The sequence below is a fragment of the Euleptes europaea genome, chromosome 8, assembly GCF_029931775.1.
Source record: "Euleptes europaea isolate rEulEur1 chromosome 8, rEulEur1.hap1, whole genome shotgun sequence".
NCBI classification, from domain to species: Eukaryota; Metazoa; Chordata; class Lepidosauria; order Squamata; family Sphaerodactylidae; genus Euleptes; species Euleptes europaea.
The window spans coordinates 71,827,672-71,851,235 of NC_079319.1; the positions used below are offsets into that span (position 1 = coordinate 71,827,672).

A 23,564-nucleotide genomic window follows, 5' to 3' on the forward strand; every position below is an offset into this window, starting at 1 on the left:
TACCCACAGGGCCCTTTCAATGTAGGTCACGTCTATCTGACCACAGGAAAAAATGCTGTGGCATATATTTGAAAGGGTCTTACAGGTTAGTGGGCAGAACTGCTAATCCTGAGACAGATGCCAGCCCTTTATTTACACCTGCATCGTGTGGGAGGAAAAAGAACACAACAACAACGGTGATGGACCTCGGAACAAGTCCATTCGCAATGAAGATACTGGCGTTCAGTAGCTCAGAGATGAAACGCTATGCAGCACAGCTAGAGCCCAACTGTGATAAAACAATATTTAAGTCGACAACAAAAACTGAAATACAGGAAGCAGCCACTTGCGGTCATTGCATTCAATATTAGGCCATGCACTCGAAAATAACTGCCTCGCTGGTATTCTTGTTTGAACAAAACGACCTGTCTGTTTGAGCAATTGTTACACTTCAGAATTTTTACAAGCGGCCTAACAGTGCAATCAGTGCTGAGTTACTCCAGTCTAAGCCCACTGATAGCAATGCGCTTACACTGTAGTAATTCTGCATAGGACTCCGTTTGTGAAGCCAGTTTTTCTAAAGCAGGAAGACAGTCAATGTGTTCGCAGTTAAATTGTGGAACTCCCTGTCCCAGGATGTAGTGATGGCTGCCAACTTGGAAGGCTTTAAGAGGGGAGTGGACATGTTCCTGGAGGAGAGGGGTATTCATGGCTACTAGTCAAAATGGATACTAGTCATGATGCATACCTATTCTCTCCAGGATCAGAGGAGCATGCCTATTATCTTGGGTGCTGTGGAACACAGGCAGGATGGTGCTGCTGCAGTCTTCTTGTTTGTGGGCTTCCTAGAGGCACCTGGTTGACCACTGTGTGAACCGACAGCTGGACTTGATGGGCCTTGGACTGATCCAGCAGGGCCTTTCTTATGTTCAAACAAAAATTAACATAATGGCCGGTATCCCATCACTCCGCTCAGCAAAATTTGAAGTCTTCCTCTAGCCAAGGGCTCCTTAGACTGGAGAACTTCCTCCAGCCTAAGGTAGGATACTAGCCAAGTTTTAACTAATGCACACAAATGCCCAGGGAGGTGTAGGTAGACCCTGAACTAGCCCTGTGCTTTGATTTCTGCTCTAGATCTGAAATTAGTATCCATAGCCAGCGTGGTGTAGTAATTAGGAGTGGTGGACCCCAATCTGGAGAAGCGAGTTTGATTCCCCACTCCTCCACATGAGCAGTGGACTCTAACCTGGTGACCCAGTAGAAAAGAACAGAGTCCAGTAGCACCTTAAAGACAAACAAAATTTCTGCGAGGGCATGAGCTTTCATAAGCCACAGCTCACTTCTTCAGATACAGCTAGAATCTGGTGAACCAGGTTTGTTTCCCCACTCCTACACTTGAAGCCTGATGGGTGGCCTTGGGCTAGTCACAGTTCTCTCCGAACTCTCTGAGCCCCACCTACCTCACAAGGTGTCTGTTGTGGGGAGAGGAAGAGAAAGCAAATGTAAGCCAGTTTGAGACTCCTTAAAGGCAAAGAAAATTGGGGTGTAAAAACCAACCTCTTCTTCATATGGCTAAATTAATGTTGGTATTTGTGCCTCTACACTACTGAGGGCCTCTACACAGAGTCACCTGGTTACCCATGGGCATATATGGCTTGATTATTATTGGAGGGCGCAGTTTTTTAGGGGGGAGAAGAGCTAGTCAAAAGACCCAGTGAAGTTATTTATTGTGAGAGAAGAAAAGCTGCTCAGCAGCAACCAGTGTTATGGTATTCTTTATATTTTACAGTGAACAGTACGTTTATCGGAGATTGACTTTTTTCAATTTTACAATTCTACAAAAAAATGCCATGCCAGATTCTACTGTCCACAAATCAGTTAACTAACAAAACCAATCCCAAGCCTACTGCTACATTCCTTGTCCCTCTGCAGTTTCCCACCTCTGTCTACCAATCACTCATGCTCTCTCAAGCAATCAAAGTATTTCAAATATGCTGCTGGATTTTATTTCATTTAGAAAAAAAAGGTTCTCCACTTAATACTTTGCATTCTGGTCTTGCCTATGAAATGAATGAAGGCTCCTATTGCTTGGGAAATAGAAAAGGAAGGAGCTATCAACGCAGGGCCCCACAAATACCTGAACAAGTCTGCCTAATACTGCAATCTAGATCCATTCAGAAAGTTACATCCCATGTTCACTAGACACATAATAAATCTCCCTCAGCACTCCAAACTCATTTAGCTGCGGCGCATTGTAATGATTTTATTTCCTAAGGCAGAACGCTGCCATTACAATGGCTTAGATTCCTACACTTTCTTCTATTTCCACAACCCGTACTCAGCTTGGGAGGCTGCTACATTACAACTGTTCACCCCCCAATACTAAGCACTTTCTGCTCCCTGCAAGGAGCGCAGCAGAGATCATCCAATGCCAGAGAAACGCACTCTGCACTGAAGGGCATGCTGCTAAAACAGAAGAGTTAGGATCCAAGCACTCATTTCTGGGCCTGGATTCATTCAGGTCTTTAGACACATTTACATTCAGACTCATTAATATACAACTTAAATGGATTATGGTTGTCAACAGGTCAGGACCTAAGACTAGATCACAGATCAACTTAAGATAGGTCTTAGTAGAGGCATATCCACACATTTCTTTTGTCACATGAAGCTGCCTTGTACTGAATCAGACCCTTGGTCCATCAAAGTCAGTATTGTCTGCTCAGACGGCAGCGGCTCTCCAGGGTCTCAAGCAGAGGTCTTTCACATCACCTACTTGCCTAGTCCCTTTAATTGGAGATGCCGGGGATTGAACCTGGGACCTTTTGCATGCCAAGCAAATGCTCTACCACTGAGCCACAGCCCCTCCCCAATTCTTTTTTTAATTTTTTTTTAATCTTTTAATTTAAAAATATATATATATATAGGCATAGATAAAACAGGAAAGTTAGGTTGCCAACTGGCCAAGAAAAAAACGTGCTATCCCTTCTTAGAGTAGTAATGTGCAGAAATGGACAGTTGAACCAGCTTTTTATGGCATGGAGCAAAACACTTGCTGGAGATCAAACTGATATTAAAAGGGCAGTTAGAGGAACCAGGAGCCCCGTGGTGCAGAGTGGTAAGCTGCAGTACTGCAGTCCAAGCTCTGCTCACGACCTGAGTTTGATCCCGACAGAAGTTGGTTTCAGGTAGCCGGCTCAAGGTTGACTCAGCCTTCCATCCTTCCAAGGTCAGTAAAATGAGTACCCAGCCTGCTGGGGGTAAAGGGAAGATGACTGGGGAAGGCACTGGCAAACCACCCCGTAAATAAATAAAGTCTGCCTAGTAAACATAGGGGTGTGACATCACCCCATGGGTCAGGAATGACCCGGTGCTTGCACAGGGGACCTTTACCTTTTAGAGGAACCAGTTTTAAACTTAGCAACCTTACAGGAAGGAGCAGAAAAGCAGAAATACTGACATTACAGTTTTAAAAACCGAAGAGTGTCTCACACAGCGCAAGTTGAAGCAAGCTTCAAGGCTGAAAAGCCCAAAGCGGAACAAAAATATATTGCATTCAATTGGACTTTCAAGGAAAACTCCAAAGACAGCTCTTTACTAAACCTGGTAACTTTTTAAAGATAGGAAGCTAGAATACAACAGACGCTCCCTCAATAAAAAGCAGGTCATTAGATACTGACATTAAATATTTGAGATGACCAACGTACAGTGTGTTTGCGCGCTGCTGCATCTTAACATTAAAATGCACAGGAATTGGATCAACTGGCCCTCCCCCTCCCCAGATTACTTCAAATACTGTTCATAAAGATATTTCAGAGGCTTAAAAGCAATAGTGACAATTTAAATTAAGTCTGGTTATCTAGCGTTACTAACCTTACCTATGCATCCTGTAAATCAAGGATACAAAAAAAAAAAAGGACTCAGCAATTTTGTTAAATGCATTCTCCCAAGATTATTACGAATGTTGCGGGCTCTAGCTGAACATGAAGTATTTGGGCTTTAAACATTAATTTACTTTGACGACAGGCATGTCAAACTGAAAGGCTGCTGTCTGGATGGAAACATGCAGTATTAATACCCAGCACACCCATTCATTTCAGGTCATCAGTCATTCCAGATTCCAGCAGGCGGTAAAAGTAAATGTACTCATTAAAATGTATGTCATAAGGTTCAATATGCTATCTACCAAAAACAGCCCTCATAAGGGAGATAGAACTGCAGCCCAAGCATTAGGTATGCTGGAGCTAACCTTACCCTACACTTTGAAATTTCATGGCAAGCCACCTGGCCCCAGATTCAGAAAACAAGAGAGACAAATATTTGCTTCATTGTTTGGGGCAAAAAGTTTTTTTTCAGGCTCCTGAATTCTACACGGTGCGCGCCGGAAAGGAAGAGATCACTAAACCACCGTAACTGAAGAGTATAGAAAGGCAGGTTTATCTTGTTGGCTCAGAACGAAGACCTCTGGGAGCTGAAAATGAAAGCAAGGAACATATCCCCCCCAATAATGGGAAACCGTATTTGTAAGCAAGTAGCTGTCAAGTCTAATGTATGTGCAACGCTGGAAATGCCACTGTACCTTCCCATGTGTAAACAAAAGCTCAAGAGAAGAATATATTTTATGCAGAATGCTTAAAGACAGCAGGAAGTGTATTCTGAAAGGTAGATGCAGCAGCACATCAAACTCTGTTTCCTTGAACAGGAAAGCTTGTTTCCCCCCCCCCCCAAAAAAAAACAACCATCACCATTACAAATCATCATAAAGGCAAGAATCCTTGTTAGTTTCCCAACATCACAGAGGTGTTTCACTATCCCATGACACCTGCTACATAATAATCCCAGGGGAATCAGGAAGGCCACACACACAAAATCAAGAAGTGCAGAACTGTGAACACAGAGATCTGGCGTTACCACGTTTAAGACTATGTTCGTTCATAACAACTACTGTTAGTGTGAAAGACCAGCCCTTCTGGTCTTGTCAAAATTGAACAATGCCTGTGGTTCAACTCCTCAACGTGGATTTCATCCATGTTGTCGTGCTCTTTTACGAAGGGAGCACACTTTACTTATACACTAGGCACACAAAATCACACTGGCACAGTTTTCTATGCACGGTACAAGTTTTACTGTATTGTTTTTCTGGTAACCACCTTGCATATTTTTTGGGGGGAGGGAGAATGCAGTATAAAAATATATACACATCTTAAGGAGTCTTTTCTAGAGCATATCCTTTACCGCAGGGATCCCCAATGTGGGGCCCGTGGGAGCAAGGGTTCATTGTCATTGCTTTTATTGATTAGAGGCAGTTTCAGTCCACTGGACAGTCTACTCTTAGCCTGCACAGTGAAAGTTAATGAATATTGTGAATGTTTCCCTTCACACTTGGAGACACAGTTCAAAGAAAATATTGCAGAATCGCAAAGTGCCACGTGCTTCCATTTTATAGGTACGAGCAGCAGACAACTCTCACTCTCGCTATATGTTCACAAAACCTGTGCCTTCACACCCATTACAGGTGTTAACTAGACTAAAATAACTAGTGAATAGCCTCTGTATTTTTCTTGATTAAATTCAAGTTTTACCAAATTACACTTCAGTCTATCCTTCCCACACCTCATGATAGCACCTTGGCACTACCTGCTTTAAAGCCTGCATAGTGAGGATCTACTTTTGAAGTAGGTGGCTCTAGTTCTCAAAGGTTTTTGCTGTAATAACAAGTTGTAAGCTTTCAAGGTGCCACAAGACTGGTGGTTACCAAAGGACCATTGTAAAGTACAGAGAATGAATGAAAAAGAGTTGGTTTTTATACCCTACTTTTCTCTATCGTAAGGAGTCTTGAAGCGGCTTACGATCGCCTCGCCTCCCCCATGCAGCTGAGAGAGTTCAGAGAGGACAGTGACTGGCCCAAGGTCATCCAGCAGGCTTCACATGGAGGAGTGGGCAAATCGAACCTGGTTCTCCAGATTAGAGTCCACCGCTGTTAACCATTACACCATGGTGGCTCTCAGGAAGGCAGCTTATTAAACAGAACTGAGTTTTTCCAAGTTGTTGCAGTCTTCCTTTGTATATCAAATGATGTGATTGTAAGATCTGCTCACCGTGCGTGTGTGTTAAGTGCCGTCAAGTTGCTTCCACCTCATGGTGACCCTATGAATCAATGGTCCACCAGGCCTACGGATGAGGGCAGTGACGGTTTTACATGTTAGCTGGCCTTCCCCTTTCCTTCCCTCCCTTCTTCCTTTCTCTTTTTCTTTGGTTCATTTCTTTCTTTCCCTCTTTTCCTACTGGACCTGTTAGATCCCCTCCACCTTTTGATCGCCCCCTTATTGTTATTTTTTGGTCCAACATCACCATATAGGTGATAACTTCCCCCTATATTAGAGATTAATGCTGTAAATTATATCAGGGTACCATTTATTGTTTTAATTATAATATTTTAACCTTATTTTATATTATATTTATTATTGACTGTTGTGTTGTAAGCTGCCCTGAGTCCAGCTTTGCCAGGAAAGGGTGGGTTATAAATCAGCTAAACTCCTCCAAAATGTCCTATCTTTAACAGCCTTGCTCAGGTCTGGCAAAATGAGGGTCGTGGCTTCCTTATACAGTCAATCCGTCTCATGTTGGGTCTTCCTCTTTTCCTGCTGCCTTCAATTGTCCCTACCATGATTGCCTTTCCCAATGAGTCTTGTCTTCTCATAATGTGACCAAAGTATGATAGTTTAGTCATTTCAGCTTTTAGGGACAGTTCAGGCTTGATTTGATCTAGAACCCACTGATTTGTCTTTTTGGCTGTCTATGGCATCCATACAACTCTCCTCCCACACCACATTTCAAAGGAATCTACGTTTCCTGTCAGCTTTCTTCGCTGTCCAACTTTCACAGCCATTCATAGTAATAGGGAATATTATGGCATTAATTAATTTGATCTTGGTCACCAGTGACACATCCTTACACTTCAGAATCAGTTCTAGCTCCTTCACGGCTGCCTTTCCTAGTCTCAATCTCCTTCTGATTTCTTGGCTGCAGTCTCCTTTGTTGCTTCATTGGTATCACCTTTACAGCTAACCATCTGTCACCAAGTCAACTCCTGCAAATCCATAAAAACTCAAAACAGATGTTGCATCCCCATATGTAAATTATCGACAGCAGGAGTAGTATGATGGTGCCTCTTGATATATTCTTGCACACACACACACACACACACAACTCTGTATACATCTTGATATTTTGTACAGGGCTAAGTGTTTTAAATAATTTATACCTGCAATTTTTAAAAAAAAAACCTCAACAGAAGCTTATATACAGTATATATTATAACACTGATTCACTCAGTAAATGTAGTTTTCAGTTATTTCAAAACAAGGTTACAGAGCATTCAGATTTCCTTGAAATTATTATTTCCCGCTTTACCATCCCAAATGACATGCTCCGGCCCACAGGGAATAATTTAGACCTGTGGGAATGGATTTACAAGGAAGATGCTCTAATTGATAGCCATCTAACTGCCCAAACGAAATCAGCCCTGTGGTATAAAATGATAAAAAGATCATCTCAGATCTTCTTATCTGGTAGATAACATAATCTTAGAGCAGCTCTCACATCACTGTGATTTCAAATTATGCCCACAGAGCTTCTTGCCAGTCGTTCTGCGGAAAAAAACGGGGCTCAATGTATCTGTATATGTGGTAGCTCAGTGGAAGATAACTCCATTGCATCCTGGCCTGCCCTCTCCACATCGACCCTTGGAATAAATTCCTGGCAAACATTTTTTCCACTTTCCACTTATTATCTAATGCCAATAAACTAATTTTCTTGCTTTCCGATATTGACCCTTTCCCCACCAGAAAATGGCCCTTTATGGCCTTGCGGCCAGGAAAATCAGGGCAAAGAAAGCCATCGAATGAGGTAAGAAGCCAAATTGGTGTATTTTAATCTTACGACTTTTAATGGTTTTATACATATTTTAAGTTGTTGTAATATTGTCTTGATTGTAAAGGCCTATGGCCATGCACAATAATCATGACTGACTGAATATATATCACAGAGCATAAAAGACACAAACACTAGACTCCGGCAATATAAACACAAGTCGACAATAATGCAAGTGGAAAAGTATGAGGAGACTGTTGCTAACTACATTATGACATATACCTTGAATACTAACAACAACAGACATCAGCCAAGTTGACAGTCAGACCATTTGGGAGAAAAAGCGCAGGAATCACTGAAGGAGGACAGAGAAATGAATTATTGATGTCTCCATAGTGGACAATGCTGCAGAGACATCCGTGGCTCAAGAGTTTTTTTGCAGTGAGGATGTTTGAAATCGTAATGCAAAGTGAATGGTGAGGTGAGGTTCCAGGGCTGCTTGACAAACTAAACGGCTAACAAGTTATCATCAGGTCGAGAAAGCATACGTCTCTAAAGAATCAAATACAAAACTGCTGATCTCATAACAAAAATGTACAGCTCTTTGCAAAAAGTGGTCTCCTTACCGGAGAACTGAAAAAGCCGACAGTCTATTGGAGCCAGGATGTTATATGCATTTCAGCACGACATCTGTTCCCAGTAATTTGGTAGAAACTTTGTGAAACCTAAAATTATTAAGCACATGCAAGACAAATCCTGTCAATAAGACAGGATTGATGATGTAATAGTCGTAGAAGTAGAAGAAGTGTTGGTTTTTATATGCCAACTTTTTCTAGCATTTAAGGAAGAATCAAACCAGCTTACAATCACCTTCCCTTCTCCTCCCCACAACAGACACCCTGTGAGGTAGGTGAGGATGAGAGAGCTCTAAGAGAGCTGTGACTAGCCCAAGGTCACCCAGTTGGCTTCATGTGGAGGAGTGGGGAACCCAACCCGGTTCTCCAGATTAGCGTCCACCGCTCATATGGAGGAGTGGAGAATCAATACCCAGTTCTCCAGATCAGAGTCCACGGCTCCAAACCACAGCTCTTTACCACTACACCATGCTGGCTCTCTCGTAGGAATTATTTACTTCTTCTTCCAAAAACCTTGCAATAAAGTCCCTCCACAGAGGCTCCTAACTAAACATGGGAGCCGTGGGATAAAAGGTTGAATGGTCTCATTATGGATCAGTCAAACTTGGTTGACCTAATAACTAAATGAAAAATGAGATTCAAGTGATAAAACATTGAACAAAACAACAACCCCACACACACACACAATTTCAGACATACTGATAGTGTCTGAACGGGCCACTGATAATACCAAGTGTATTATCATCAAATAAGTGAGCAACATTAGCAAATGGGGACTATTCCGTACCAGCTATTAAGGAAGGGATAAAGTTCAAAGGAAAGGAAAAGGGTCTTTCATCCAGGATCTGACCACGTTTAGAATGATGTTTGGTTCTGGACAGCCCATCTCAAAAAATGGTATTTAGAGCTAGAATAGCAAGAAAGAGCAAACATCATTAGCAATGTAATTGATTACCAGTAAATCCACAAATACAGATTTCTTCATACAGTACATCTACAACATATGGAATTCAATGGCAGAAGATGTGGCGATCGTCACTGGCTTACAAGACAGCTAAATAAAACTTCCACGTCTAGAAGCAGAGCAACACTGAATACCAGTTGCTGCTGGGATTGGGATGCCAACAAGAAGGGGGGATGTCTTTATTCCCTGCTTGTGGGCTTCCTATGAATATCTGGCTGGTCACTGCTAAACACAGTGGGTTATACCCAACCAAGTTTTCTACTGGTAAAAAAAAGAAAGTAAAGATCCCCCTTTGACCACCCCAAAAATTTTTTATACTGGAGATCATGGGACTTGCACTACACCAGAGCTAGCATGGTGTAGTGATAAAGAGCGGTGGTCTCTGATCAGGAGAACTGGGTTTGATTCCCCCCTCCTCCACATGAAGCCAGCTGGGTGACCTTGGGCTAGTCACAGTTCTCTCTGAACTCTCTCAGCCCGCCCTACCTCACAGGGTGTCTGTTGTGGGGAGGGGGAGGGAAGGTGATTGTAAGCCGGTTTGATTCTTCCTTAAGTGGTAGAGAAAGTCAGCATATAAAAATCAACTCTTCTTCTTCTTGCATATACAAAGCCATATGGAATGCCAACTGTAGTCAGAAGGGAGCCTGGATGAGCAAAACAAAAAAAAGCCACACAAAAAACTGGTTGGATCCAACCCCATTCTGTTCCAACAGCGGCATACTGGAAACTGACAGACTGCCTTGTTCTAGAAGGAACAATGATTCTATCTCTACTTGCTTCCTTTTAATTTATCTCTGTCGATTTATGAAGTAATGCTTTTGTTAGTTTTTATCGGCTGTTGGTGTTCCCTGTCTGTTTGCCTACTTGATGCTTTAATATTCTACCCAGTACTTAAACCTCATATATTTAAGATGTGTAGATGCAAGAGGGAAGCCACACAATAAGAGATCCACTGGCACCTGTTTGGCAGTGTACACTTGAACACATCAAGCTGCCTTATACTGAATCAGACCCTTGGTCCATCAAAGTTAGTAATGTCTACTCAGACCGGCAGCAGCTCTCCAGGGTCTCAGGCGGAGTCTTTCGCATCGCCTACTTGCCTTGTCCCTTTAACTGGAGATGCCAGGGATTGAACCTGGGACCTTCTGCATGCCAAGCAGATGCTCTACCGCTGAGTCACAGCTTCTACCCTTATATATGGTATTTCTACTATTTGCTGCTAAAAACAAACAATGGAAGCAGCTATATTGGGCTGCAGATATACGGCTGCACATGCACCAGTTTGTAGTGTACTCTGTTTTAAACAGGGATGCCACCTGCCAAAAGAAGCACAAGATGCTTTCAGAGGTTGTCATGCCAGCCAAAAAAAAAAAAAGAGATGCAGTACACCAGCTGCCCTGAACCAATAGGAAAAAAGGGGGGTATACATTTTAATTAATTAACACTGGACAACTGATCAAGAAAAAAAGTCAGATCCAGATTGCCTAAGGCTACCAAAAGGCAATGTAAATGCCTAAGCCTCATGGCGCAGAGTGGTAAAACTGCAGTACTGCAGTCCAAGCTCTGCTCACGACCTGAGTTTGATCCCGACGGAAGTTGGTTTCACATAGCCAGCTCCAAGTTGACTCAGCCTTCCATCCTTCCGAGGTCGGTAAAATGAGTACCCAGTTTGCTGAGGGTAAAGTGTAGATAACTGGGGAAGGCAATGGCAAACCACCCCATAAACCAGGGTTGCCAAACTCCAGGTGGTGGCTGGAGATTTCCCACTATTACAACTGATTTCAAGGCAACAGAGATCAGGTCACCTGGAGAAAATGGCTGCTTTGGAAGGTGGACTCTATGGAATTATACCCCATGGCCGCGCCGCCGCTTCCTGCCGCCTGGGGCGGCCTCCTGCAGCTGCAGGGGGGGGGGGTAAAGAAATTGCTGCTGTATTTCTTGATGATTTACTGATTTGACACGTCTTTCTCATCAACCTCCACTGGAGGCAAATATCAGCGGTATCTCTGCACAGATGCACCGGATCATTCAGCTGCTTCAGAATTTCATGCCTTTCAAGCAGGTTGTCCATTGCATCATTGCATAGGGTCACTGCTCCTGGGTTCATCATCTTCTGATCGGTAGGCCCACCCAAAATCAATTACTCAAAAGAAACACAAGGGCTGATTTATCACCTGAGAGCATTAAGTCTTACTTTCGACCCACCTTAAAAGGTAACTGTGCAAGAATGAAGAATGCCTATAATTTTAATGAGAGCCAGCGGGGTATGGTGGTTAAGAGCGGCAGACTAATCTGGAGAACCGGTTCATTTCCCCACTCCTCCACATGAAGCTTGATGGGTGACTTTGGGCCAGACACGGTTCTCTCAGAACTCTCTCAGCCCACACGGAGGCAGGCAATGGCAAACCACCTCCGAACGTCTCTTGCCCTGAAAACCCTACGGGGTCGCCATAAGTCAGCTGTGACTCCACAGTACTTTCTACTACTACTGTTAATTTTAATTCGGGGGGGGGGAGTATCTTTCAGCTGTCAGAAAAGAAGTACTATGCAAATCTAATAATTAAAACTGCTATTCATTATTCAGATACTACTCTGGCAGCTGCTAGTTCATCTCCTCAAGGAGTTCTAAATGGGGATGGCCTTCTTGGACCTACCAGGCTATTTGGCAGTATGACTGCAAGACATGCATGAAATGACGGTTTGCCTGAAAACTGATGGGAAACACGGTCTCTTTAGATAGCTGAAGTCCTAAAGTTTCCAAATCCTAAACATTAACATTTACAATGCCAATTCGTTTGCTTTTCCTATTTCATGTGAATACGATACAGACCTTTATTACCACTCCACCAAGAAAGAATAACATGCATCTAACAGATCTAACTTGGTATAGAGCGCTGAAGGAAACAGATTTTTGGCATCAGCTCTACATGTCAGGGAGAGTGAACAATTCCAAGATTCAAGGAGGAAAGAGTATTTTTCTGGCAGATGAGATTCAGTCCTTGGGGCCTGAGCCAGGAGTTAAGCAAGTGAACTGTAAGTAAAAAAGGAAAGTTCTCTCCCGTTAAGAAATCTTCTGTGATCAACAATAAACGCATCTTCTTTTAGCTTCCATTCGCTGATGATCTAACACAGCAGAAAACACCACTAGGCATAGGTGGCGAAGCAACCGTATAGAACCTGCTAGATGGCAAACTTGAAGGTTATTTGCTAATTCGAAGTTTTCAAGCATCTGCAGTCCCAGCACGGGCATCATTTTTACGTAACCTCTAAGAGAGGGAGTCAGTGAAATGGCCTTAAGGTACGCCAAAAGGGGGAAAGCAGTTGATCCTCCATCCGCTGTTCATGTCAAATTGCTGCCCGGTCCAGTAGTTCGCTCTGTAGTCCAGAAATGTTTGAAAGCCAACATCTAGTCCAAAGGAGATAAGCAGTACTGGGCAGTAAGTCAGTCTTTCCAACACTGTGCAATCCAATTATGCCGTAATAAAAATAATTAGCATGAATCAACTACAGCTAACAAGTCTTAGCAGATGCCTTACTGGTTCAAATGCAAAGCTTGGGAAACCCTGCAAATGGAAAAATACTATTGAATACATACATATGCATATTCAGAGAGAGGGAGAGACAAAGGGAGAAAGAGAATAGATTCAGGGTTCAAGGCATTTGGACGCAGTCTTCAAATTTCTCTCGACTTCAAAATATGGAGGAATAACAGCAATACATTTTACCTTTTCTTTTCTCCATCCAGTAACTTCTTACAACAAGTGATCAGGTGCACGAACAAGGCAACATTCTCAACTGCAATCCCAACATTAACTATGTCCTGAAAATTCCAGAATTATACTTTTATATCACTACATTTGACTGTGTCTTGATACCAGCTAACTTAACAACAGCTTTAGAAAAACTGAAGACCCTGCCTCACATTTAAAAATGAAAAGCTTTTGTCCAATATCATGGCAAGTTACAAAGGACAAGACAGCACACTGTGTCTTACACATCGTGTCTCTATTCAAAACAAGTCATATAGAACCAGAACTTGAGAATTAAAAACATAAATGGTGCTCTTGTCCATACCTCAAAGCCGTTCCAAATAGTACTAAAGTGAGTTCCATGCAGTCAAGTTAATTTGATGTTTTATACATAACTACAAAGAACCACATATCCTCTTATTTTACATTTGAACAAAGACAATAACCCTGAGCACTGCTCGGATGAGGAAGATATCAACCACTGCTGCTGAAATAAAGGGTGCATAATGCACCAAGTGCTATAAGACATTTAAATTATGCGGCAACGAGGAGATGGCCTTTATTTGGAAGCCAAAACATTTTACGCCAAAATATTCTGCTCGACCCTCTAAAAAGCATGCAGTCTGCCAAGCTGCCTGCAAGTGCCTACGCTCGCCACCTCCTTACCTGCCAAAGGATAATTCTGAAAGGGGAAAAGAGCAGCAGCTTTAGGAGAAGATTTTCCCCCCTTAAGTCCCCTTTCAGCCACCCGAGGTGGGCTTTTTTGTAAGATGACACACCACGGAAAGTAAAAACACAACTCTGTAGTACACTCTACTTCCAGCTTATCATTGAGAACCACAAGCTAACATGGACCGTAAGGAAAGAAAACGTCTCCTGCTCTGATTGGACAGAGAAAGAGCCCAATCTCCAGCACGTTGCTAACGCCCTAACGCTAGGGAGCTTTATTTGGACACAACCTTTTTTCATGAATGAATGCTTCTCGAAACTGGCCATGATGGTCATTCCTCTCCCCCCCCCCAATATTTTGCTAAGTGCAGGAAACACAGGCCTGATTTTCTTACAAGTTTCAATCCAAGCCTGAAAAAAATCAAGTCAGTGTTCTAATAATACTGCGATGAGAAGGTGGTGCAAATACCCATGTCTCAAGCAATGGGTCATGTAGCCCAGTATAATTTGGCCAAACAGTCTTGCTAGACAAAATGATTTACAAAAAAAAAAAAAACCCAAAAAAACAATGAAGTCAATCAAGAAAGTAATTGCATTTGTCTGGATGTTTACCCAGGCCTACAGCACGAAATGCACCTTAAAAAAAATACGTACAGCAACCTCATTAGGACTCTACCTCCGCTTAATAGACACCACCTTGGAAAATGTGAGCTAACTGCAGTAATGTAAAAAGCCAGTTTATGGAGCGACAAGGTTATTCCACTTTTGATCTATTAAGTGACAAAATTGAAAATTAAATCTAATAAAACTTAATCTTTTTAACCCTTGTGTCACTGTGTGTTCGTGGGGGGGGGGAGCGCTCCGGCCGCAGCGATGCTTCATTTGGCACAGTGAAACAGTGCCATCTTCTGGCCAACAGCACTAATGCACTAATACCAAGGAAAAGGCTGATGTGGATACCAACGCTCTGGAGCTTCTGGTTAACAAAGCAGAAGCAGGCCATTAGGCTCACATGCAAAAATTTCCCTCTGAGCTTTCAGGATAACTAAATATTAACAGTACTTAATGCTACCTTAATCGGCAATCAGGTTGGAGATGGAGATTTGCAAATGACCTTGGAAAGAATGTACACTTTGGCGTCCTGATCCTTTAACCATGGTAGGTGGACATGGGATGTGCCAGTTATCAGGGTAGGTCAAAATGGCTGTCACATGTGGTTGACAAGCAATGGCCAGTTGTGCCTTCTATGCCTAAAACGCCTGTCCCAGAAAGGCTCTGACAGTTGTCATTAGTAAAGCAGAACGTAGCAAAGCTGACTGCTGCAATGCATTTTACATGAGGCTGCCATCAAGAAATACTGAGAAGTTGCAGCTGATGCTAAACAGAGTAGACCATCATAAGAAGAACACAGCTTACTCAACACAATTGTAGTGGCAGCCTATTGATTTCTGAATCCAATTCAAGCTGCTTAACTAACAGTAAGCCTTCAGAGAGCCAGCGTGGTGTAGTGGTGAAGAGCGGTGGTTTGGATCAGTGGACGCTGATCTGGATAACCGGGTTTGATTCCCCACTCCTCCACATGAGTGGCAAACACAAATCTGGTGAACTGGATGTGTTTCCCCACTCCTACACATGAAGCCAGGTGGGTGACCTTGGATCTCTCAGCCCCACCTACCTCACAGGGTGTCTGTTCTTGGCAGGCCAGCGGGGGTGGGGTTTGTAGCAAAAATCACCATTCTCAAGAGCATATTGTCATTTCCCGAGCAAACCCAGAAGTGATGTCACACAGCTCTAGAATTCATCAGATGTTTTATGGTGAAAAGAGTTTCCACTGAAACCTAGAGCAATGTGACATCACATCCAGGTTCACCCCAGAAATGAATGTCTTGCCATTGTGCAGCTGTTCCCCTTGCGTCCCTCCCACAGGATGCCAGTGGCCAGCTGGCAACCCTATCAAGAATGCAAATGTTTTTGCTATTGTTTCATAATGCTGTGGGGAGCAAGTGGCCCATTTACAAGACCAGTATGTGATAGAATATTGTTTTCCATGTAGGGAAACAAGGAATCACAAAGGGAGGGGGGATCAAGATTTTCCCTTCTCTGTGAGTCAGCACAAAAGCTAGCAGATGGAATGGTGTAGCTGGGGTGGGGTCTGTAAAGATGTGCACACGTGCACCTGTTGAAGAAGACCGCTTTTTAATTTCCTCTTCCTCCAAGCCAGGAAAAGTAGGGCTTACGATACTTCAAAAAAGAGAGACAGAGCAAGATATATATTCAAATGTCTGGAGCTGACACCCAGCCTGGACGTGCCCAGACCCCTGCCGGCTACAACAACACTATCCCCGACAATCAGATTGGCAGACACTCACCTGAGGTCAGGAGAAGTGCTGCCAGTTCAGCTGCTGGTAGGAGACCTGGGTCAAGAGGTGATAACAGCCACCATTTTTCCTTCAGTGGGGCCCGGAGCGGGGTGGGGGGTAATACTTTTATGCATACCTTTGGTTTCCCGGAGGCATGCATTAGCTTCTTCCCCCAACCCGTTCTATGAAGACCTAGGCACTACTGCATTAGAGGATAGGATATTTTAATCATATCTATGGTTTGTATTATGTGTCACCGGCAGCCAAGATCAAGTTAATTCATGGCGTTGTATTTCCTATTACTATGTATGGGTGTGAAAGCTGGACAAGGAAGAAAGTCGATTCCTTTGAAATGTGATGTTGGAGGAGAGTGTTACGCATACCGTGGACCACCAAAAAAAAAACACCAAATCAAATCCCAAGTCAAGCCTGAACTGACCCTAGAAGCTAAAATAACTAAACTGAGGCTATCGTACTTTGGTCACATTATGAGAAAACAAGAGCCACTGGAAAAGACAATCAGGCTAGGAAAAGTTGAAGATAGCAGGAAATGAGGAAGAAGAGTTGGTTTTTATATGCTGACTTTCTCTACCACTTTAGGGAGACTCAAACAGGCTTACAATCACCTTCCCTTCCCCTCCCCACAACAGACACCCTGTGAGGTGGGTGGGGCTGAGAAAGAATGACTTGCCCAAGGTCGCCCAGCTGGCTTTGTGTGTAGGAGTGGGGAAACAAATCCAGTTCACCAGATTAGCGTCCATTGCTCATGTGGAGGAGTGGGGAATCAAACCCGGTTCTCCAGATCAGAGTCCACTGCTCCAAACCACCGCTCTTAACCACTACACCACGCTGGCAATCCAGCAAGAGATGGATTGACTATATAAAGGAAGCCACAGCCTTCAATTTGCAAGATCCGAGCAAGGCTGTTAAAGATAGGACATTTTGGAGGACACTGTTTCATAGGGTCACCATGAGTCAGAAGCGACTTGACGGCACTTAACACAGTTATATAAAACTCCAGGCAGTTATTGTGAACTGCCTTGAGTTTTACATACAATAAACAAAAAAACCAGGAAAAAAACTACTACTAGCCTTAAAATTTCAAATGAAAAACCAAATACTTGTACTATAGCTTCTATAGTTGGCCACAGTTATATTTCTTCTAATTGGCTAGAAGCATCATCAGCACATTATCTGAAGTACCACAGCAAGAGTCCCACACTATTTCATTCGTAGAAGTGTACTAGATTCCCTCCTTTAAAGTCACACACTTTAATGAAATTCTGAGCTGAATAAATCCTGAATACACAATTAATAATGGTTGACTCTACCTTTCGAGAGTTCAGAATTGAAATCAGAAGCGCTCACATGCACTGAAACATTTGAATGAGAATCCTATTCTCTCCCCCATCATATAAATTAAGTCCTGTAGACAAGTGAAAGTTGAGAAAAAAGGTCTCTTTTAACATAATCCACTTGATTGGCCATTCTCGATATAAATATACACTTTAGGTATATCAGCAAGCTCACCATTTTACCTTGTTCTTTGACAGGAAAATTCTATAAACGGCACAGAAGAGAACAGGCCCCAAGTGAGAAACTAGGTTTTAAAAGCTAACTACAATTTAGGATTCCAGCACAGCAGAAGAACATGGCACAGAATAAATGAGCAAGGATGTTTTTGGCCCCTGAAACCTAGCCAATGAACTTTCAAGGTCTGAAACATTTAAAAATATATGAGCAGCCAAGAGATCTGTCTTGCATTAAAAACCAAGCCAAAAACCCACGCTCCTTTATATCGCAGTACTGTGTAGTAATCAACAGCAATTCACTCTTGGCTGGATGAAGTCAAAAAGCTATTTATAGCCATCCAAGACAAAGTCGCTCTGCATTGTAAGTAGACCCCCGCGCCAAGGATTTGACATACAAGACAAATGTCAGTGTCTTCTGCTCGGTGGGAGTCTCTCCCTCTGCTCTTACACAAAATAAGGCTTCATTGTGGTAGGACAGAAAAGCCAAAATATTCACAAGCATGCTATTGAGGGCAAACTCCAACTATATTCAACCTATACTGGCAAGGTATCTTTGGTCCTTGACAAGCCATCCCGTCAGCCCTTGGTCAACATTTAGCTAACCTTCCATCACTATTTAGAAGAAAGGGGGGGGAGGGAGTTTCCAAAAAACAAGATGTTAGGTGCATATGTTAAAATTAAGATTGCATTTGAAAGAAATGTGACTACCAACACATCCGTTTTGACAGGGTACCTTGAGACAGAACCTAAACGTTTTTTCTGAAAACTTTAGCAGCGTGCCAACTATACTGGATAACCCAACTTCATAGATATTAATAGGCAGCAGTTCATTCACATCTGGATGCCACAAGTTACTCTGCGTATTGTGACGACAACATGAACTTGAGACCAATCGGTATTGAGCGGTTTCCTAAGCATCCTAGTTCAATTCATTTAAATGCATCTAGCCAAACTGGCAACAAGGATCTCTAACTACCATTTAAAGGTATCTATTCCCTGTTCACTCACTTTGATTTCTCTCCCCCCACACCCCAGTTTTGATTCTGATATCACCCAGATGAATCACAGCCTGTTTAGTATTTAGATGATCTATCTGGGTGATATCAGAATCAAAACTGGGGTGTGGGGGAGAGAAATCAAAGTGAAAGGCTGCCAATGTGAATCTAATATTTCTCTGGCTGGCATTCGCTTTTAAAGCCAGAGTCCTAAGAAAAAGTGTGGGGTGAATCTCTTTGGATGGGTAATATTTCGCAAAATATTGAAAATACTAACATCCCAGTTAACTCATATATAAGAAATGTGTTTCAGAACAGGAACACTTAACTCTTGTATCTACTATCTTTCACAAACCAAACACCGCACTAGATCAAAACTCCTTCTGCTGGATTTCCCCCTATATAGCTGTAGACCTTCATACCATATTCCACATCAGTCCGAAGAGTCTCCACATCCTCAGGAAATGTTAGGGGTCTAAGGGAGGTGCAGCAGAAAAGGGCAAAAAGGAAAGGCTCACTGGGATCGTTATATTGAACACATGAACACATGAAGCAGCCTTATACTGACTCAGACCCTTGGTCCATCAGAGTCAGTATTGTCCACTCAGACTGGCAGCAGCTCTCCAGGGTCTCAGGCAGAGGTCGTTCACATCACCTACTTGTCTAGTCCCTTTAATTGGAGATGCCAGTGATTGAACCTGGGACCTTCTGCATGCTAAGCAGATGCTCTACCACTGAGCCACAGCCCCTCCCCTACTTGTAGCTTATATTTGTAGCGTATCCAAAATATGCCAAATATTTGGGAGCAATTTAACATTAAAATGTTATAAAGCAAAGGAGCAGTATAAGAGGCACAGGCCTTTGAACTATTCTGATTATAGGGAAGCATGGGTGTGACTTAGCTAGCATTTCAAATTCAAGATTGTGCATGCAGGTTTTTAAGCACAGCACTCTTGAAAACATCATTCTGCCCAAGCCCCAATAGTCAAGCACCAGAGGAGTTTAGCAAAAATAATTAAGTCATCAATAGACAAGGCCTGCAGATTCTAATTTTGTAACCAGAAAAAAGTCACCTATGATTACCCCCTCTACAATCAACAGGAATTGCCACCAAACAGGCACTCAAGCCCATTACCAGCCGCAAAAGAACTAGAACAGAAACAGCTAGATCCCCATGATATGAGCAATGGGGGGCGGGGGGGGGAGGGAATGGTTGCAAATTAATGGTTTGACTCAAGAGATGAAATATAGACTTTACCTATGACTTCAGCAATTTGAAGTGCATGACAGGTATTCTCAACATTTGATAATAAACTGATATCCATGAATTTTAAAAAAATCCAATGCTGCCATCTACAGCGTGCCAAACACATAGCAGTTTTGCTAATGTTAATAATTCAAATAATCCTTCTCCACTTTCATTTAGTTCCACTGGTACAATGCCTTTCTTAAAATTTCAAAGTATGTACGTAACATATAAGGCTATGCAATAGATTTTCCAAAGGAAGTTGTCCTGAAATTATCCACGGCAAGATCTGTAAAATACCAGCAAGTAGCATCATGCAAGCCCTGACCTGGATTGCCCCAGGCTAGCTGGATCTCATCAGATCTCAGAAGCTAAGCAGGGTCGGCCCTGGTTAGTGTTTGGATGGGCAACCTCCCAGGAACACGAGGGCCGTGTCATGGAGCCAGGCAATGGGCAAACCACCTCTGAACATCTCTTGCCTTGAAAACCCTACAGGGTCGCCATAAGTCAGCTGTGACTAGACAGCACAAACAAGCAAAAAGCACCATACAGGAAAAGCCATGGAAAATTATAACCAGTAATAAAATGTTCACAGAAATAAATACGAAAAAGTAACAACAGAAAATAGCATTATTTTCATTAGCACCAACCCCTCCAAACAGGCCAAGAAAAACTCCATTCATGTTTAAGGTTGTAACAGTGAATTCGAACCTAACTCTTTTCCACTTGCAGAAGGCACTTCTGCCCGCAAGATGGGGCTGTAGCTCAGTGGTGGAGCATCTGTTTGGCATGCAGAAGGTCCCCAGTTCAATCCCCACATTTCCAGTTAAAGGGACTAGGCAAGTAGGTGATGTGAATAAACCTCTGCCTGAGACCCTGACTTTGACGGACCAAGGGTCTGATTCAGTATAAGGCAGCTTCATGTGTTCATGTGACCTTTTTTGGTGATTCCCTCTCTCACTCCACTGCTCCACAGACACATACACCCCAGCCTCATTTGCTTTCATTTGCATACACTTACAAACTGAACACAATATATTTCCAATAGTGTTGAAAAACTGAACAATAACGTATCAGTTTGACTTCAAAAAGCCCCTGGCAAAAACAGACTATGACAACATGAAGTCTATTCTGCAACACATGCAAGTTCTAGGCACGGCTTACTTTTGATTTCTACAGACTGCTCCTCATCTTATTGCAGCAGAGCATTCATCTCAAGGCCCCTACAGCTGAAAGGTCAGTTCAGAGTGGTGTCATCAATTTTCTTTCAAGCTTCCTCATTAAATAATTGCTGGCATGTATACTGCTGCTCCACAAAGCAAAGTTTGAAGCCTTCCTCCTTCCTAAGGTGTGTCCTTCAAACAGAAGAGCCACAAGTTGGAGGAAGGTCCTTCAACCTATGGTGGGTTGCATACCACTGGATCTATGCGTATAAAGAACAGCATACTGACGCACAACCATTTAAGGATTACATCTCCGTTACCATACAGAAGCCCCTTTAAACATTTGGTGAGACTCCTGTGCAGCTTTTCTGAGCAATCTGAAAACCTGCCGTTTGGGAACCATCGATGGATTTCTTGTTCTTGTCAAAGGCCATTTATTTCATATTCTAGCCCAGCGGTTCCCAAACTGTGCTCCACGGAGCACTTGGTGCTCTGCGAAACATCTCCTAGCATTCTGTGAAGAGACTGGAAAGAAAACTACTACTGTCATTCGGCTTAGTACATAGGTGCTAGGTGAAAATTAGTGCTACGTGACAAACTTCTCCTCTGAAAAGTGCTCCACGACCCAAAATGTTGGGGAACCGCTGTTCTAGCCTAACACCCTATGAAAAGTGCAATCCAGATTTTAAAAAAGCATCTTGCACGCAGGTTCTCATTTCAAGAACTGCTCCACAGCGGAGGGGCAACCGCCAAGAATGCGTTTTGTGAGTGGAACTGGGCGCGTGCTGTACAGTCGAGAGGGCGCTTTCACTTGATCTTAGGGAACAATAGAGACAATGCATAGCTTTGCTTTTGAATTATTAAGCAAACAAGAAAACTGTGACCCCCCCCCCCGCTTGGAGATCAAATACACGGCAACAGCCTCCTCCAATGTTTGTTGACCATTTTACTTTAAGAGCTAGCTGCTAGAAAAAAACAGAGGAATAAAAAGGCTCAGCTATATAGGGGTGCAACCTCTTTTGCAACTGCTTGTTCACAAGCTTGACTCATCTTTATATATACACTGCACAACGAGTGTTCACCTGCTTAGTCACATGACAAACCAAGATATAGCTAGTGGCCACAAAAGCTCACTTCTTGCTAGGCCACAATGGTAGGCATTACTAGGTTTAGTGGGAAATCCTTTGAACTTTAACAAGAACCACCATAAAAGATCAACTTTGAAGCCTCTTTACTTGGAAAAGGCCATTTCTCTTTTTATTTGTATCAGAAGTAATAGCTTCATAAATTACATGCTTTAGGTCCATCCAGGTCTGGTTCAGGACAGAGGCTGGTGTGCTGTTCCCAGAGAATGAAATAAGGTTCCGGTATGTAGATGATTGGGAAAGGTAGAAGAAGAAGAAGAGTTGGTTTTTATTATGCCGACTTTCTCTACCATTTAAGGGAAAATCAAACTGGCTGACAAACCACCTTCCCTTCCTCTCCCCACAACAGACACCCTGTGAGGTAGGTGGGGCTGAGAGATCTGTGACTTAGCCCAAGATCACCCAGCTGGCTTCATGTGGAGGAGTGGGGAATCAAACCCAGTTCTCCAGATCAGAGTCCACCGCTCCAAACCACCGCTCTTAACCACTACACCACACTATACACGCTGGTTGCCTAGTAAACTTCGGGATGTGATATCACGCCATGGGTCAGGAATGACCCGGTGCTTGCACAGGGGACTACCTTCACCTTTTTATGCCCAAGCAGCACTAAGCATTCTCTTCCATTAGCAGATCCTGGGCCAGTAAGCATTCTCCAAATTAATTTTTTATTTTATTAAAGTGTAGCTTTCTCCCATCACCAAAGCGTGAGCCAACCTGGCTTTCCCTTATCAGTCTGAGTTTGACCACAGTTGATTCACCAGTAAAGCACAATGCACTGTTCAACAGATCATGAATCACACATTATAGTACAACTTAGTACAACTGTTACCAAATTTGCTCTTAGTAGAAAATCAGTGTCATACTATGGCCAAGATAAAGCTCACAACATGCTTCTGGAAGCCCGTTAGCACCTGCTTCTGGCATCGTAACCTAAAAGTAATGCTCATAATAGATCTCTCCAGAGGATGTTAATTGAGTAATTATGAGCTCACAGGTGCCAACTTGAAAATACACATATTTGTCTCTTATTTTCCACCAAAAATGGTCAAACCATCAACTGCTACTAACAGTGAATGTTTGTTACTATCAAGAATGAAACATACAATGCAATATTTCAGTAAAAAAGAGCCTTTTCTAATGAGCGATCAGTCATACTATGTTCAGGGTCTGATAAGATATAACACTCCCAACAGTTCCAAGTTGATGTCCATGGCAGGAAACACGTAAACTAGTGCTCTGAAAGTTAACTCAA

At 42.8% G+C, this 23,564-nt stretch overlaps 1 protein-coding gene across 1 annotated transcript in view; it reads right to left on the minus strand.

The window, feature by feature from the left end:
* Window positions 1–23,564, minus strand: part of CDKAL1 (CDK5 regulatory subunit associated protein 1 like 1) — a 361,142-nt gene that overhangs the window by 331,827 nt on the left and 5,751 nt on the right. The window lies entirely within an intron of this gene.